General features: G+C 35.1%; 1 pseudogene; it reads right to left on the bottom strand.

Moving 5' to 3' along the window:
- Positions 1–1,866: 1,866 nt before the first annotated feature.
- Positions 1,867–2,797, bottom strand: LOC143675805 (T-complex protein 1 subunit zeta pseudogene; annotated as a pseudogene).
- Positions 2,798–13,005: the final 10,208 nt, after the last annotated feature.

The raw sequence follows: 13,005 nt of genomic DNA, 5'->3' as shown, positions 1-13,005 counted from the left end.
CAAGGGACCAGCAGATACCAGACACGTGACTACCCAGCCGACAGAGGAGTTCCTGATCTATCGACCTTTGAATTAAGGTATGTTTCCCTGGATGTCTTAATTTGGGCAGTTTTATAGGCTTAAAACTGTCAACTTATAATTTATAAAATTCCCCTTTTTTAAAGGCCATTCCAGTTCTGGGATATCGCGTTCTGGCAGCTTGCAAACAAAAACACTGCTATATAGAAAAGTAATTGATTTTTGTATATTTGTCCTTGGGTATATATAATTTTTGTTTAATACTTTTTTTATAATTACATTATATGCATTTTATTACAGTTTTTTACTTAAAATCTGTTTCATCTGATATTAATGTCGCTACCCCATCTCTCTTTTGGTAACTATTTGTATAAGTTTTTTTCCAACCTTTCCTCTCAATCTACATGTGTCATTGAATTTAAGCTGTCTCTGTAAACAGCGTATTGTTCAGCCATGTTTTTTAATCCCTTCTGGCAACCTCTGCCTTTCAAATGGAGAGTTTAATCCACTCCCATTTAAAGTAACTATTGATAGTGCAGGACTTTCTTCTGTCATTTTACTATTTGGTCATTGAAGTCTTATACCTTTTCTGACCCTCAGTAATTCTGTTGTTGCCTGCTTTCATATTTATTTAATTTTTTTGTATTGTACCATTTTTTTAAATTTTGCCTTAAGATTTATTGCACATTCTATAGGCAACTGCTATATGCCATCAAAAAACAAAGTTTAGTAACATAATTACACCTTGAACAAGTATACCAATTGCATAAAAACAATTTTGTGGAAACACTTAAGGAGGAACAGTAATTTAAAAATAAGAACAACCAGAGGCTTTGGAATAGACATTTCTGCGTAAGCGAAGGTTCAGAAACTTGAAAATGCTGTCAGCCTTAAAATCTTTTATAATTCCAGCTTCCATTGTCACTATGCTCAGGCATCTTCTTCCTTTTGCCCCCATTATTTCGTATTTTTCCATTTTATACTTAAAACTCTTTTACTTCCTTGCCCCCAGCTTATCCTTCTTTCCACCTACTAAAGAATATAAACTTTTCTCCAGAAGTATTTAGGCAAAGCTATTTCTAAAATGTGAAAAGTCCAGTTGATCTAATAATTCTACTCAGAATTTATATTAAGGAAATAGCGATGCTTTCAAAAATGTATTACTTACGTGTTATTTATAAGGAACAGAAAATTTAATACCGTCTCAACAGGGAATTGTTGGATAATTTAAATGCATCCACAGAAAATTATGAAATCATTAAAATTTGCCTGTGAAGGATATTTAATAACAAGGTAGATAACATAAGCTTATATAGCATGTAACTTTATTCTGTAGCTAAAGTAAAACATCTTGTTCAATGGGAAAAGGACCTGATTTATAAGTGTACACTTCAGGGCAATTAAAAAAATAACACTAATTATAATTTCAGAACTTCATAGTTTATCCTCATGTCAATATGGGGAAGAAAATCCTTTGGAAGTCATTTGAAGCTTGGGACAAAATTCCTTAGCTATATTCCTAGGATCACTGTCAAGTTTTCATGATTCAGATAATACAAGGGAAGCTTCAAATCTACCTTTTAGAGAAGACTTTCCAGCTTGCATGATCTCATTAGTCAGGAGAAAGTTGGTGGCAGTCATAGCATAGTGCATGAGTGCAGAAGTTGTTTCGTTACACAATAGTTATCCCATATGCCTACTTCTGCTGCTACCATCAGGTCACCTGTGTTCAAGTCTATGCCTACAGGTTGACCTAATTCTAAATGTTCTGCATGTACTTTTACTAGTGTTTCCTGAAGGTCAAAACCAGAGTTCTGAGCAAGAACCTTGGGAATAATAAGCAGTGCATCAGCAAATGCTTAGACTCCAAGAGCTACCTATGCTTTTTTTTGCAAGAGCATCTAAAAAAAAAGGGTCAATTCCCTTTTGACTAATGAGAACAAATCCTTTATCTGAATCACTGCAGAGTTTATTTTACAGTTCTATTATTTTTTTAACTCTATCTGCAATGAATTTTCTTTCAGCTTTAACTAGCTTCTTTCTTTCCTTCACTCTTGTAAAGAAAACCAGTGTTCACTTCTGTTTTTTCATATTCTAATGACAGCATCTTCTATGCTTTTTTTTTTTCATATCAGGATTTCATGCCCTATGGTCCAAAACAAGCCCTCCAATTAAGCTTGTATCAGTTTCAGATTTATGTTTCATCACCATGATTTCAACCATGAAAATGTCGATAGGTTCATCTTGTTTTTTAATGGCCAAAATGGAGTCTACTACAGCCTCTGTTAAGACATTAGCAAGTTCAGCATGAACTTTGGTACAGAGTGATGTTCTAGCCACATCCACCGGTGTTTTTTCTGTCCATCTCTTTGCTTGCTTTGATTTGGTCCAAAAACTGAGTGCCTTTTCCTTTGCCACTTCAAATCCTTCTGTTGTTATTCTGGGATGAAGACCTTCAGAAATGTAGAGATCCACTTGTTTCAGCAGCTCTCCAATGATTAGGATATTAGAAGTAGTTTTGTTACCAGTTATGTCATCCTGTGCTACTTTTGCTGTTAAGGAGGCTGCTGGGTGTTGAATTTGCATTTCATGCAGCAGCACATTGCCTTTAGTTAGCCTGATGTCTCCAGCACCAGAAACAAGCAACTTCATGGTGTCCTTCGGCCCCACATTGGTCCTTAGTACATCCTACAGTCCTTGTGCCATGCTAATGTTATGCCAATGCCACCTAAGCTCAAGCCACCTCAGCCTTGGGGTTCTGGATCTTCACAGCTGCCATAGCTCACCCAGCAGAGACAAAGGAAAAACCCCAAGACCAGCTCAGCATTGTTGGAAGGTGATATCCCTGTATTGTACCATTTTAAGTCCCTTCTCACTTCTTTCTGTACGTATTTTCATATATTTTGTTTGTGCTTACTCTGGTGCTAAAATTTAAATCATAAACTAATAGTCACATTTGGTTTGATACCAACTTGACTTCAGTAGCATACATGTACATTGTTCCTAGATCACTGTCTTCCCACCTTTTTGCTTTAGTTGTTACAAATTGTATCTTTTTACATTGTATGTCCCTAACCAAAGATTTTTCATTGCTTTTCATAAAGGCATTTTCCTTTGTACTCTGGGAACCTATAATAAGTGAGTGGAGTTACATACCAAAAATACGTAATACAATTGCACTGACATTTATAATTACCCATATGGTTTACCATTACCAGAAGTCTGTATTTCTTTATTACCACTTTGATTCACTCTCTAGTATCCTTCTTTTCAGTCTGAAAATAGTACTTGTTTGGTAGGTCTTCTTTTATCATGAATGTCTTAAATCTGTCTCTCATTTTTGAAAGAAAATCTTGCCAGATATAAAATTCTTGGTTGGTAATTGTTTTCTTTTAGCACTTTAACTATTATGTTGCACTCCCTTCTTGCTTCCGTGGTTTCTGGCTAGAAATTAGAACTTAACTTTATTAGGACTCACACATAACTTGTTGCTTTCCTCTTACAGCTTTCAGAACTTTCTCCTTGTCTTTGGCATTGGACAGTTTGATTACTATGTGTCTGGGCATGGTTCTCCTTGAGTTTATCCTGTTTGGTTTTTGGGGGGGATTCTTAAATGTGCATATTCATGTATTTTGTTAAATTTGGGAAGTTTTCTGCCATTATTTCTTTGAATATTTCTTCTTCCCCTTTCTCTCTACTCCAGAATTCTGTTTGTTTTTTTCTTTTTAAATTTCTCTTTATTGAGATTCTTATATTGTTCATACATGTTTTCTTCCTTTAGTTCTTTGTCTGTTTTCCTTTATGTCTTTGAGCATATTGGGATCATTTTTTTTAAAGTCTATACCCAGTATGTTTATAATTTGATTCTCTTTGTTGATGATTTGTCAGTCTTTATCTTATTCCTTTAGACGGGCCTGTTTCTTTGTTTTGCAATCATTTCAAAGTTTTGGTCAATCTATTTTAAAGTATTAACTCTGAAATTTAGTCCCTTAGTGTGTTTCTTAAGTTTGTATCCAGCTAGTAATATGACAGGTTTTCTTAAATTCCAGGAGTTAAGTGAAACAAACCAAGTAAAGCAGAAACCTTTTACAATCTGTAAATTGATTCTGCCTTTGCTGATGCTTTACTTGAATGGTTAGCCCACCAATCAAGAAGTTCAGCCCAAGATGATTGTAATGTACAGTGTCCTCTCTGTCTTAACTGAAACTGCGGGAATTGTAGAGCCTTCTTTTCTTTTCCTGGGCTTGTGCTTGCTTGTAGCCTTAGGAATTCTCCCATTTATAGTTTACAGGAGTTCGAAAATCCACCTAGCAGGGGACTTTCATCCCTTGCTGGATCACGAAAGTCCCCCAATATGTGACAAAATGCAGATAGTCCTTTGCATGTGCAGTTTGGACTTAATTGTTTCTTTTACTGCTTTAGCTATCTGCAAACTGCTTTTCTTCCTTCAGAACAAATTCTAGGAAGGTGAGCCTGAGATAAGTTTTCTGGTTCATGGTTCAGTCTGAAATGGCACTAAGATGCAGACACACCAGTATGTGCGTAGGGATTGCACTGCTTCCTCTGGAATGGAACCTATGACTCACAAGCTGGTTCCACACTGCACTAGGAAGGGGTGGAATAAGGGGCTAGCAAGGATACCCCAAGCTTTGCCCACCATTTTTTTATGCTGCTTTTTTTTTTTTTTATTTAGCACTTACACAACTACTGCAGTCCTTTAACTGTTTTTCAGAGTTTTGAGTGAGATGGCTCTGCCAGTTTTTTGCTATTTGTTCAAAAATTCTGTGTGGGTCCACCCCATGGAGCCTGGACTGGAAGTTATCTCCTCTTTGATTTCTGATTTAGAAATTTGTGTCTTCACTTTGTTTTCTTGGTTAGCCTGGCTGAAGGTTTATTAGTCTTTTTTTTTTGACATGGGCAGACATCGGGAATCAAACCCACGTCTCTGGCATGGCAGGTGAGAACTCTGCCCTATTGAGCCACCATGGCCCACCTGAGGTTTATCAATTTTAATGATTTTTTTTTTCAGAGCTACAGCTTTTGGTTTCATTGATTTTGTCTGTGTTTTATTATTTTCAATTTCATTAATTTCAGCTCTAATATTTGTTATTTATTTAGTCTATGAATATAATTTGATCTTATTTCCCAAGTTTCCTAAAGTAGAAGCCTCAATTAATGATTTTAGATATTTTTTCTTTCCAATCTATGTTTTCAGTGATATAAATGCCATACTATGCACTACTTTTGCAGCATCCCCCAAATTTTAGTAGTTTGTATTTTCATTTTCATTTAGTTAAGAATATTTTTCAGTTTCTCTTAAGACCTCTTTGACCCTTGTGTTATTTAGAAATGTGTGATTTAATCTCCACATATTTTGAAAATTTCTACCTGTCTTTCTGTTGTTGATTTCAAGTTTGATTCAGTTGTAGTCTCTATATATTTTTATATCAATTTATTTTAATCCTTCTGTGTCTTTTATATTTAAAAAGGTTTTCATGTAGTCAATATAGAGTTGGGTCTTTTTTTCTTACCCACTCTTTTTTATTTAATATTTATATCATTCACTATTTTTTAATGTTTTTTTTATTGTGAAATGTAACATATACAAAAAAATTTTCTTTTAAAAAAGGAGCAATACTTTTCAGAATACATTTTAACTAGTAGTTACAGATTTCAAATTTGGGTATGGGTACCAATCCACAACTTCAGGTTTAATCATCTAGCTTCTCCAAAATACCAGAGGCCAAGAGAAACATTAATATAGTGATTCAGTGGTCATATTCATCTGTTAAATCCTATCTTCTGAATGCATGGGTGGTTTAATGGTAGTGGTAAGTATTTTTATCGGAAAGGATGCCGAATTTTGTTGGATGCTTTTTTCAGCATCAAATGATATGATCATGTGATTTTTTTTCCTTTCGGTTTGTTGATGTGCTGTATTACATTGATTAATTTTCCTATGTTGAACCACCCTTGCATTCCTGGTATAAGCCTCACTTGGCTGTGTTGTATAATTCTTTTAATGTGTCAGTACATTGGATTTGCTAGGATTTTGTTGAGAATTTTTGCATCAGTGTTCATTAGGGAGATTGGTCTGTAGTTTTCCTTTTCTCGTAGCATCTTTATCCAGTTTTGGTATTAGAGTGATGTTAGCTTTATAAAATGTTAGCTAGTATTCCTTTTCCCCTAGTTTTTTTGAAGAGTTTGAGCAGAATTGGTACAGTTCTTTTTGGAATGTTTGAAAAAATTCCCCTGTAATGCTGCCTGGCCCTGGGCTTTTCTTGTAGGGAGATTTTTGATGACTGATTGAATCTCTTTACTTGTAATTGGTTTGTTGAGATCTTCTGTTTCCTCTTGAGTCAGTGTAGGTTGTTAGTGTGTTCGTAGGAATTTGTCTATTCATCTAAGTTGTGTAGCTGTTGGCATATAGTTGTTCATAGTATCCTCTTAGGATTTTAAAAATTTCTTTGGGAACCATGGTAACAACCCCTCTCCCATTTCTTATTTTGTTTATTTGCATCCTCTCTCTGTTTTTTTTGTTGTTGTTTTTGTTTTTGTTTTTGTCAGCCTAGCTAGAGGTCCATCAGTTTTATTGATTTTTCTCAGAGAACCAACTTTTGGCTTTATTAATTTTTTTTCTTCTCCCATTCATTTATTTCTGCTTTAATCTTTGACATTTTTCTTCTTCTGTTTGCTTAGTTTGTTGTTCTTTCTCTAGTTCTCCCAGGTGATCGGTTATATACTCAATTTTTTTTTTTTTTAATATAGGCAGTTAGGGGAATAAATTTCTCTCTTAGCATGGCCTTTGCTGCATCCCTTAATTTCTGATATATTGTATTCTCATTTTCATTTGTCTCCAAATAGTTGCCTGTTTTTCTAGCAATTTCTCCTTTGACCCATTGATTGTTTAAGAGTGTGTTACTTAATCTCCACATAATTATGAGAGTTCTGGTTCTTTGGTGGTATTAATTTCCAGGTTCATTCCATTTTTGTCAGAGAAAGTGCTTTGAATAATTTCAATCTTATTAAATTTATAAAGACCTGTTTTGTGTCCCAGCATATGATCTGTCCTGGAAAACGTTCCATGAGTATTAGAGGAGAATGTATATCCTGGTGTTTGGGGTGTAATGACCTATATATGTCTGTCAGGTCCAGTTGATTTATCACACTAAGTTTTTATTTCCTTGTTGATCCTCTAGTTGATCTATTTATAGAGGAGAGTGGTGTATTAAAGTCTCCCACCATTATTGTTGAGACATCTATTGCTTCTTTTGGTTTTGGTCATGTTTGCCTCATGTACTTTGGAGCTCCTTGATTTGGAGCATAAACATTTATGATTGTTATTTCTTGTTGGTGAGTTGTCTCTTTTATTAATATATAATGTCCTTCCTTGTCTCTTATGACAGCTTTACATTTAAAGTCTATTTTATTGGATATTAGTATAGCTACTCCTGCTTTCTTTTGGTTACACCTAGTATGGAACATCTCTTTTCATCCTTTCACTTTCAGTCTGTTTGTATTCTTGTGTCTAAGATGAGTCTTTTTTAAGCAGCATATAGATGGATCATATTTTTTTAATCCATTCTGCCAAATGATATCTTTTAATTGTTGTGTTTAGTCCATTAACATTCAAGTTTTTACTGTAAAGTCAGTACTTGAATCTACCATTTTATCCTTTTAGTTTTTATTTGTCAGATCTATATATTCTTTTCCCTCTCTCTTTTTATCCTTTATGTTACTCTTACTGGTATTCTTCAATTCTGTGCCCTCCTCCAGACCTCTCTCTCCTTTCTTTTTCAACCAGGAGAACCGTCTTTAGAAGTTCTTGTAAGGCAGGTCTCTTGTGACAAATTCTTTCAGCCTTTGTTGGCCTGAGAAGATTTAAATCTCTCCCTTAATTTTGAAGAGCAACTTGGCTGGATAAAGAATTCTTGGTTAGAAATCTTATTCATTCAGGTTCTTAAATATATAATACCACTGCTTTCTCACCTCCATAGTGTCTGCTGAGTAATCCCAACTCATTGTCATGTGGTTTTCTTGGTGTATAGTGGATTGTTTTCTCTTGCTGCTTTCAGGACATTCTGCTTCTTTTCAACATTTGACAGTCTAATTATTATGTGTTGTGGAGTATGTCTATTTGTATTTATTCTATTTGGGGCTTGTTGGGCTTCTTTGATTTGTGTATTTATGTCTTTTATAAGATTTGGGAAGTTTTCCCCTATTACCTCCTTTTTGTTGTTGTTGTTTTAATGAACAAAGGCATAATAGACTTTATATATCTGACAAAAGTAGAACTAAAATTAAGGGACTTCAGCTCTAAATCTGAAAATTTTGCTCAGTGGGTATTTCACAGAATTTCAAAATGTACGTAAAAGTTAAGTTACCTCAAATCATTCCTCACTGGCAAATTCCAGCTGTCTTTCAAAAAGGTATTACTTTGTCTTTCTCGTCACACTAGCATATAAATGATAAGGCAGAGATTTTATCTGATTTGGTCATTGTATCACCTATAACTACACATAAAAGGTGGTCTATAAGTATTTACTGAATTAACAACTGTAAAATAAAATAAAATGTAAGTAATTCTCTCTGCTAGGTTATACCGTGTGTGATAAGTAAGCATTAAGTTGAGCCTGCATATGAAACTGCAGCTATTCAATAATTTTTTAACCTTAAAAAAGTACAATTTCAGTATTTTAAACCTAATTATTTTAAAGAGCTTTCTGGTAGAATAATTGTAAGAAGCAAATGAGTGAGCCAATTTTGTAAATGCTAAAGTAACCAACCAAAACATTGCCTTATTAATATACTACATGGTTTTCTGAACAAAATAAAAGTAAGCTCTACATCAGACCCAACAGCTATTTTTACCCTACCATAGTTAGCCAATGCATATCCTTTTTATAGCTATTCTTTTGTCCAACTTGTCTGAATTTTAGACTGGGAGATGACTCCCCAGTCTGGGGAAAAATATACTTGATTCATCAGAGATGGGTCAAAGTTTTTAAGCTGTTTTGTGTTCCCATTCATATGTCAGGCAGTACCAGTTCTTAGATTTTACTAACGTTGCATTCTACGTGAAGGTGGGAAATTCCAGTCAGAGGGCCCTGAACCTCAGAGTTGACACTGCTTCTCTGATTGCTGGGAATGAATGATAGTGAGCATGCCTACCATCTATAGCAGGCCCCTCTAGTGAATCTCCAGTCTAGTTGTGAAGTGGCAGAGTTAATGTTTTCTTACCATCTCCACCCATGGAGATCTATGCCTTAAGTGAAGGCCCTTTACTTCCTGGCCTATGGAAAATTCCTATTACGGCCATGCTTAATTTGGGAAACAAAGGACTCAGCAGATTATGGGAAACAAACACAATTTTAAAAGAGAATTTATATGTGTAATTTATTCTGAGGGAGTGCTGGAGGGATGCAGCAACTTGGAAGACAAAACTAACTTAAAAAACAACTGTCAGCTTTTAATACTAGTACTTGCTGTTAGCATAAGAAAAAAATTATTATATGGCATTTGCCAAAGGGTTCAGGTTGTATGGTGAGATTTTCTCAAGTATCATCTAAGACATTTCAAAAATTAAGCTAGGCTTTTTTTTTTCGCATGGGCAGGCACCGGGAATTGAACCTGGGTCTCTGGGATGGCAGGCGAGTACTCTACCTGCTGAGGCACTATGACCCGCCCAAGCTAGGCATTTTTTAAGAGGGTCATTATTCACGTTTTCTTTTTGCATTTAAAAATACTGCCACTTTTATGTTTATATACACATAAGATCCATGTTCATACATGTAAAATATATAAAATGCCTTAAGAACATAACTATATTTCTCTTTTTTAGCTTATTTCATATAAATGTTCAAATAACTCATTAGGTCCAATTCTAACTATCAATAATGAGTAAATTAAATTCCAGTTTCCAGAGTTCAGGTCAAAAAACTGCTCTGGACATATTACTGTTTCCTAATACTCTAACACATCAGACTAAAAATATAATTTATATGTAGTGATTCCACATTTTAAGAACTTCTTTTCTTTATCATTAAAAATGTATCTAATGATATGTGGCAGAATTTTTGTCTGCTGAGTCAGAGACCCAGGTTCAATTCCTGGAGCCTGCCCATGCAAAAAAAAAGAAAAAAAATGATACATACCTAACATTACTATATTTCTTTCTGTAGATAGCTTCAAGAGGTATCTGAAACACACTTCAATAAATAGTTTAGATAATTGGGATTCAGAAGAGTAATTAAGAAAATTCCAGGCAAACTAAGATTTCCTAATGTTCCTTTAAAAAGAAATATGGAGAAGGACGCATGGGGTGGTTCAGTGGTAGAATACTCACCTTTCATGCAGGAAACCCAAGTTCAATTCTTGGACCATGCACCACTACCCCCCCAAAAAAAGAGAAATATGGAGAATAAATTTCAAAATATGACCAAACAAATCTACTTTATGTTTCTAAAAGTGAAAGAATACCTTTTTTTAAATTTTTATATTTATTTTATTATGTCTTTAATAGTGCCAAGATGCTTATTATTGAAAACTGTTTATTAAGATGACAACTATAAAAAATGCATTTCATCGTGCAGGGGTTAACTGTGCTCCAAAGAAAACTGATTTAACCACCAGCTCAGTGATAATTAACTTGCTGCCCTTGAACTCACTGCCTCTATTTCATGACTCCCCCCACCAAATTAGTTTCCTGGCTTCACATGTGAGTTACAAGGCACCATGTCCTGTTGTTGTGACTTTCTCCCTATAGCCATGCAAAAATCCTTTGCAACTCCATCACATTCATTTTGAAAAAGCAATATGAGTGTGTGGTTTCTCCACTATTGTCTTTACACAGAGAGGAGCACACAGCCCTTCCTCCTCAAGTTCTTACCAGCCTTTACACACCAGGGGCTCAGGGTTCCAGGGATGCAGTAGTAGAAGGGAGAAGATTTCCAGATGGAAACACTGGAGAAATGTGCTCCAGTGAAACCTCTTTGGCCAGCCTTTTCTTTTATTAATTAAAGAAAAAAAAAAAGAAATTAACCCAACATTTAGAAATCATTCCATTCTACATATGCAATCAGTAATTCTTAACATCATCACATAGATGCATGATCATCATTTCTTAGTACATTTGCATCGATTTAGGAAAAGAACTAGCAAAACAACAGAAAAAGATATAGAATGTTAATATAGAGAAAAAAATAAAAATAATAATAATAGTAAAAAAAAAAGGAAAAAGAAAAAACAAAAAAAAAACAAACAGACAAAACAAAACAAAACAAAAAAAACCTATAGCTCAGATGCAGCTTCATTCAGTGTTTTAACATGATTACTTTACAATTAGGTATTATTGTGCTGTCCATTTTTGAGTTTTTATATCTAGTCCTGTTGCACAGTCTGTAACCCTTCAGCTCCAATTACCCATTATCTTACCCTGTTTCTAACTCCTGCTGAACTCTGTTACCAATGACATATTCCAAGTTTATTCTCTAATGTCGGTTCACATCAGTGGGACCATACAGTATTTGTCCTTTAGTTTTTGGCTAGACTCACTCAGCATAATGTTCTCTAGGTCCATCCATGTTATTACATGCTTCATAAGTTTATCCTGTCTTAAAGCTGCATAATATTCCATCGTATGTATATACCACAGTTTGTTTAGCCACTCTTCTGTTGATGGAGATTTTGGCTGTTTCCATCTCTCTGCAATTGTAAATAACGCTGCTATAAACATTGGTGTGCAAATGTCCGTTTGTGTCTTTGCCTTTAAGTCCTTTGAGTAGATACCCAGCAATGGTATTGCTGGGTTGTATGGCAATTCTATATTCAGCTTTTTGAGGAACCGCCAAACTGCCTTCCACAGTGGTTGCACCATTTGACATTCCCACCAACAGTGGATAAGTGTGCCTCTTTCTCCGCATCCTCTCCAGCACTTGTCATTTTCTGTTTTGTTGATAATGGCCATTCTGGTGGGTGTGAGATGATATCTCATTGTGGTTTTGATTTGCATTTCTCTAATGGCCAGGGACATTGAGCATCTCTTCATGTGCCTTTTGGCCATTTGTATTTCCTCTTCTGATAGGTGTCTGTTCAAGTCTTTTTCCCATTTTGTAATTGGGTTGGCTGTCTTTTTGTTGTTGAGTTGGACAATCTCTTTATAAATTCTGGATACTAGACCTTTATCTGATATGTCCTTTCCAAATATTGTCTCCCGTTGTGTAGGCTATCTTTCTACTTTCTTGATGAAGTTCCTTGATGCACAAAAGTGTTTAATTTTGAGGAGCTCCCATTTATTTATTTCCTTCTTCAGTGCTCTTGCTTTAGGTTTAAGGTCCATAAAACCGCCTCCAATTGTAAGTTTCATAAGATATCTCCCTACATTTTCCTCTAACTGTTTTATGGTCTTAGACCTAATGTTTAGATCTTTGATCCATTTTGAGTTAACTTTTGTATAGGGTGTGAGATACGGGTCTTCTTTCCTTCTTTTGCATATGGATATCCAGTTCTCTAGGCACCATTTATTGAAGAGACTGTTCTGTCCCAGGTGAGTTGGCTTGACTGCCTTATCAAAGATCAAATGTCCATAGATGAGAGGGTCTATATCTGAGCACTCTATTCGATTCCATTGGTTGATATATCTATCTTTATGCCAATACCATGCTGTTTTGACCACTGTGGCTTCATAATATGCCTTAAAGTCAGGCAGCGCGAGACCTCCAGCTTCGTTTTTTTCCCTCAAGATGTTTTTAGCAATTCGGGGCACCCTGCCCTTCCAGATAAATTTGCTTATTGGTTTTTCTATTTCTGAAAAATAAGTTGTTGGGATTTTGATTGGTATTGCATTGAATCTGTAAATAAATTTAGGTAGGATTGACATCTTAACTATATTTAGTCTTCCAATCCATGAACATGGTATGCCCTTCCATCTATTTAGGTCTTCTGTGATTTCTTTTAGCAGTTTTTTGTAGTTTTCTTTATATAGGTTTT

Source organism: Tamandua tetradactyla, chromosome 3, assembly GCF_023851605.1.
Source record: "Tamandua tetradactyla isolate mTamTet1 chromosome 3, mTamTet1.pri, whole genome shotgun sequence".
Classification (NCBI taxonomy): Eukaryota; Metazoa; Chordata; class Mammalia; order Pilosa; family Myrmecophagidae; genus Tamandua; species Tamandua tetradactyla.
Note: the sequence above shows the minus strand (reverse complement) of the source record. Positions and strands in the feature narration are given on the sequence as shown.